Source organism: Alexandromys fortis, unplaced genomic scaffold (assembly GCF_014885135.2).
Source record: "Alexandromys fortis isolate MF-2015 unplaced genomic scaffold, M_Fortis_MF-2015_v1.1 scaffold_15, whole genome shotgun sequence".
In the NCBI taxonomy this organism is placed as follows: domain Eukaryota; kingdom Metazoa; phylum Chordata; class Mammalia; order Rodentia; family Cricetidae; genus Alexandromys; species Alexandromys fortis.
The window spans coordinates 751,038-757,332 of NW_026067911.1; positions in this window are offsets into that span (position 1 = coordinate 751,038).

The following is a 6,295-nucleotide window of genomic DNA, read 5'->3' on the forward strand; positions in this document are numbered from 1 at the left end:
GAAAAGGTTGATGATTACTCGGTTTACAAAGCTTTTTGGGCAGCACGGCTCACAGCTCTCTGGCCTTGACATTTCCTACACATCTTTAGGACTCTTGTGTTGGCTGACTCCTTTCAGTATCAAAGCATCGGGAGGAGGCGATGCCACCTCACTGATCTAGATAGAAACTGAGTCCAGAGCAGCGCGCGCTCATGGTGGCGGTGAGAAAGGCTTGCGAAGCGAATGGTCAAGAAAGTCAAATCGCATGACAAACCACTGTGAGGCTCTTCTGCATGTGGCCTCCATTCCACGGGTCTAAGGAGTAGTAGCACAAGACCAGACTCAAGTGCTGTTTTGAGTTTCTTGAACATTTAAAGCTACTTTTTTTTTTTCTTTTTAAGAACTTCGCTGTGTTTCAAGTATTTGGATCATGGCAAAGGCCCAAATTCAAAATGCGTTTACAGGAGAATTTCCCACTTAATTGTAAAATCCCTGTGTGTTTTAAGGAAAATTCAGCCCACATGTTCCATTATTTCATTTACACGTAGCCATAAAGTAGTTGTTTTGTAAAAGTCTGAAGTACTAAAGTATCCAATAGGTCTTTGGTATTTTTTTTCGGTTTTGCCCTAGGAATTAGTAAACCCTGCTTATAACAAACTCAAGGAAACTCAATGGTGGGAACACAGAGCTGAGAGGGAGCTAAGAATTCTGGGTGTTCTGACTGGATTCCCATGAGGGACCCTTTCTCTGGCCTCCTTCCCTGCCCCGGAAGTGAGTCTCCATGAGACTGGAGATCCCTTGTGAGCCCGGATAATCAGCTCTCTCGGGAGATCTTTCAGGGCTGGAGCCTGTGGCGATGACAATAGCTACTCACTGTGGCCTTGATTTCTGCTGCTGGGGAGTCAAGACTCCTTTTCCAACTTGAAGAGTAAAGCGGAGGTCCCTTGTGAGTCTGCAAGACAGCCCTGCTCCTGAGGATGCTGTGCCGAAGAGCCTGCTCCTGAGACGGGAGGTAGCTCACTGTAAATTAAGAATTAATTAAATATGTGGGCAAGAAGGGAGCATAATTAATATGCTTTCCAGACCTTTCTATAAAAGTTTCTGAACAGCACTCCAAACTCTCACTTGGTAACAGCAAGGGTTTTTGTTTTTGTTTTTTGTTTATTATTTTTTTTCTTTTTGTCACAAACATTAGAGAGTTTGGGCCAAACAATTTTATTTTTAAGTGTCCACAGTTGAGCCTAACATACAAATTAGCACTTGGATAGACACCACATTCACGGGACCCAGGGAGTGAATCTGGATGTAGAAAATATAGCTGTAGCTCCAACAGACTGCTTAGCTATTTGAGAAGCTGGGAAGACATGGAGTCGAATGGAGGGTGGTGGTCACAAAATTCAACCTAAAAGTTCTTTCTTCATTATCACCCAGGGCTTGCTTGTCTTAGGAGATAACTTGGAATTCCAATTGATAGTCCAGGCCTGTAGAACCAAAGCCCTTCTGAAGATGCTGTAGAGGTTTGAGTATTTCTACTATGCAAAGAACACCCTTGGTACCCGTATAAGAAACCCAGGAGGGATGAATGACCTGACGTGTATTTAGAGAATGAATATGTATCCAGGCTAGGTTCTGGTTTAACATTCTTGTTATGAGTGAAATCTGCGTCAGGAATGGCTTCTCTTGTGCTTTGTTCCCCAGACATTTATATCATCGGAGAAGAAACTCAGTGTAACAAGCTAGGAAAACTTTGAATCCCTCAGCACTGCTCTAGGCAGAAACCTTTGCATACCTGATCCTAGCATCCTTTTAGTGCTGGGAAACTGTGACAGGGGAAGCTCCATCATAAAGCTGGCCTTCCACACCTCTGCCTGCAGATTCTGGTGTCCACAGAAGCACCAAGTATGGTCTACATGGAGAGTGGGGGAAGAAACGGATACGTGGGGGGGGGGTGCGTTCCCATGTGAACAAGTTTCCCTGTCTGTAATCTCTTCTCCTGTCTCAGTTATCTGCTTGCTAGATCCCATCATAGGATTAGTTCCAGACTCTGGGCTTGCAGCCCACAAAATACCATTTAGGAAGGGAACCCGAGGGAGCTGGCTGGTGACAGCGCCCTAAACAAATCGTGCCATTTTATATTTATAAAAATGTCCTTTTAAAAATGATCTTAAAACACATTCATGACAAATCTTCAACAGCTGACTTGCGCACTAAACTCCTTCAACTTTAGTGGTAGATATCGGAGGTCAAGGGACAGATTTCTTGCTGCCGGAGAAGAGGACAAAGATGTATTAACCCTTTGCGAAAAGAGGATTTATTTGTTTGTTTTGATTTTTGAGATGCTGTTCAGGCTGGTCTCAAACCTACAATCTCCCTATCTCTGTTGCTTCAAAATAAGACTCCTAGATGTAATGAAATCTTCTGGCTTGTTGTGTTCGGCTCTTACTCTCTGGTTTCGTTCTGGGACACTCTTTCTGAAACTATACTTTTTTTACATGTCCTATTGAAATGTTTTCCTATAAAAGTCATCCTAAAAAAAAAAAAGTCATCCTATATCTACCATGTAATAATGTGTTGCTACACTGTTGCAAGTCTCTGCTGTTTCTCTGTAAGGATAAAGCTTGTGTCAATACCGACACCATTGTTCTTGAACTCTGGCCTCACCCTCACAGGGGTCTCTGAGATGCATTCTCTTTCCGACCTGCATGTACTTCCTCTTCTGTTCCCTGCCTGCCACTGCCACCTGTTTTCTCTCTCCTCCCTATCTTGCTGGGCCTGGACCAGTGGCTTTTCCTGAAGCTCTGAAAAGGCTTGCTAATTGTGGTTTTATTTTGTTACCTATAAACCAGCCTGGGCCTCCAGCAGTGAGTTGCGAAGGCTTTCTTTCCTTTTCAGATAAGGTGGTTTTCTCTCTCAGAAGACTGAAACTAAGCAGACTGGACACTTACTAGGGACACAGCAAACCAAACACATGGACACTTTCCCCAAAAACACACATGCTGCTTTCTCTGTTCTACTCACGGATGATCCTGAATCTCTGAACATAATAGGTGCGCAGTAAATGTTGCCAGGGTAATTCAACTCCTGGAGTCCAGCTATGCTGTTAACTGTTGATTGTTTCCAAAGCTAATCCTCTAGCCCAATTGCTTTGAGATTGTAAAAACCCATGTGTGACCTTTTGACCCTTAGCTTCCCTGTTAATTTTGTGAAACAGGGGATGTGGTCAGGTGAGCAAGTGCTTGAGAAGTGACCTCCTCTTTGTTAAAAACCTTAGGGACAAAATGCTCCAAACTCACGTGCTATGCGCAGAACTCGCCAAAGTAGAGTTGCTGAGCTGTGGGAGTGGGGGCAGCCTCTCTTGCTTCTGCCCAGGGCAGGATGGCCTGCAGCCAGTGTCAAGTCCTGGTCAGTATCAGCTTTTGTTAGCTGAAACACTACGGACTAGGCTGGGCTTCTTTCTAATGTGGCGCCGTTGAGGAAGAACTTGAGAAAGTTCCCTCCATTGTGCTGTGTAGTGGGACAGCCTAGGTCTCCAGCAACAGAAGATAATACGAGATACATTCATGTGCAAATCTTTTCAGCAATTAAGAAGAATGAAGTTATGTCTTTTTCAGGAAATTAGGTGCTATTGGAGGTCATCATATTAAGTGAATTAAGTCAGTCCCAGAAAAATAAATATATACTTTCTGTTTCGTGGTCCTGGGATTTTTACAGTCACATATAATCAGGTGTGTGTGTGTGTGTGTGTGTGTGTGTGTGTGTGTATATATATATATCAAATGAAAATTGAAGTACAGGTGTCTTGGAGAACAAAGAGGACCAATGCGAAGGGGAAATAAGAGCAAAGGAGGGTAGGAGGGGCTTACGGAGCATGCTCAACCCACAATATACAGCCACACAGAAACTAAAAGTAAAGTCATTGCTAAAGGAGGGACTGTAGAAGTCTTTCACAATAAAATCCGGGGGCCGGGAGAGGTGGAAGATAGCTCTCACAGGGCATGTGATCCTCTAGATTTGGACCCCAAATGACTAAGAATGCACACCTGTGAGGTTCCCCCTTCCTCCAATCCCCATAACTAATTTCTCAACTTCTTTTGTATTTGAATGAACTGAAGTAAACTACGAGGCAGCCGCTCAGCCACTCGCCATGAGCACTGTATCCATCTAAGGCGGAAAGTATTAAGTTAGTCAGGTGACAGGCAAGAATGGGAGCCATGCATACAGTGGCCTGCAATAAAAAAAAAAAAACCAACAACAAAAACCGTATCAATTCTTCAGGAGATCCTCAGCAGAGACAAGAGCAGGGTAGAGGGGGAAGTATTCAGGTTGTGTTTCTGGGCAGTCTTTTCTACCCTAAACCCAACACTCTGAGAACTGAAATTTGGCCCCTTTGCGAGATTAGGCTTCCCAAATTAGCTGTCTTTGGTGACAGCAAAAATACCTGCCTGTCCCCTTAAGCAAGACTCTCCCACCTGAGTGAGAAACCAGAGGCATGGCCCAAGCCCAGAGCAGGTGTTTAACAGGATGTTGAGAAGCAGCAGGCTTCCACACATACCTCCAAGCACATTGCTGGAGGGATTTGGCTGTGGGAAACACCTTGGTTACTGTGGGGCTAAATTAAAGGCAGGTTCTGTAATTCTGGTACAGGAACCAACAGGGGTGTATTTGTTGGTTCCCATGAGAAATCCTAAGTCTTGTTACATCTTGAGAAAGTGGGTACCTTCTGGTGTAGGCAAAGCCTGTGGTAAGGATTGGGTTGTAGGTTCCTGGCTGTTGAGTTGCTTCTCCGTGGAGGGCTGGGATTGTTACCTTGAAGGAATACTACACTTGGAAGGAAATTCCATAGGAACTGTTCTAAATAACGCGTGGAATGTTGGAGATGCTTTCCCAGTCAGGCTTATTTCACACACTAAGTACCAGTGTGAGCGTCGGGGCACACAGAGGAGAGAGATGAAGTCGCGTGGAAAAATGAGTTTACATTCGCTTTGCGGAAAACTTTGTCCTGGGAAAAGGCACGCTCTTTCTTTAGAAATGCAGTTTTGCCGAGAAATCACAGGAAAGGAACCCTGTCCCATGTCCGTCTGAATCTCTCCATCCGCAGACCCATACAGAAGCACAGGTTTGGGCTTTCATTCATGAAGCCTGTGAGTCGAGAGAGGTGGACTATGGTTTTGCCACGTATCCAGAAGCCCCAATCCCTGCCTAGCGCATGTGGCTTCTTGATACAGTTGTTTCTTTTTCGGTTTTGGAAGGAACAAAACCATAAGCAATATATTTATGTTTTAAATATAAATTTATTAAATATAAATTAAATATATTATGTGCTGGGCACAGCGTTGTATGTGTGTTGTGATCCCAATTATCAGGAGGCTGAAATAAGAGGACTGTAATTCTTTTTGTTTGTTTGTTTGTTTCAGAGACAAGGTTTCTCTGTAGCTTTGGAGCCTGTCCTGGAACTCACTAGGTAGACTAGGCTGGCCTCAAACTCACAGAGATCCACCTATTTCTGCCTCCCAAGTGCTGGGATTAAAGGCATGGGCCACCACCCAGTGAGGATTATAATTCTGAGGCCAGCCTGTGCACTACATACTGAGACAAACAAATCTCAAGCAAACACCAACAAAGCTTACCTCACCTTACAGGAGTGTTACACAACCCAGAAGGCAGATAGTCTCCCAAGGACAGGGATCAGCATTGCTGTTGGAATGTGCTGACATTAACCCCAGTTCTGGGAAATTGGCTGCACAGCTAGATTAGTGGTGGTGGGGTATTGCATTCAAGCTTTTCCCTGAAAGGACAAAGAATATGAAATTTTTTTATCAGTGAATATTAATCTAGATGAAAGAAAATAGAAAATCCACCTTTTCATTTGACAGTTATAATTGCATGGATATCAGAGAATGCATCTTTATACATAAAATTTTTTTCAAGATTTTATTTTATTTTATTGTGTGTGTATCTCTGTGTTGGGGTGTACACATGAGTGTAGTTGCCAATAGAGTCCAGAAGGGGGCATCAGATACCTTAAATCTGGAGTTACAGAGGGTTTGAGCCTCCTGACAGGTACTGGGAAACTTGCTTAGGACCTCTGCAAGAAACACTAAGTATTCTTTACCAATAAGCATTGTCTCAGCTCCAACTTATGAAATGTGTTTTTTTCCTTGATTACTATAATAAGAGAACACATAGTTAAAGCTGGCAGCTGTGAGGGGATAAGCAGTATTTCATAAAGACACATAGGATGCTAGATCTGCGTCTGAGCTAACATTGAGGACCTAGCCACACAGACTTTGAACATCTGGATAGGTGCACAAAATGT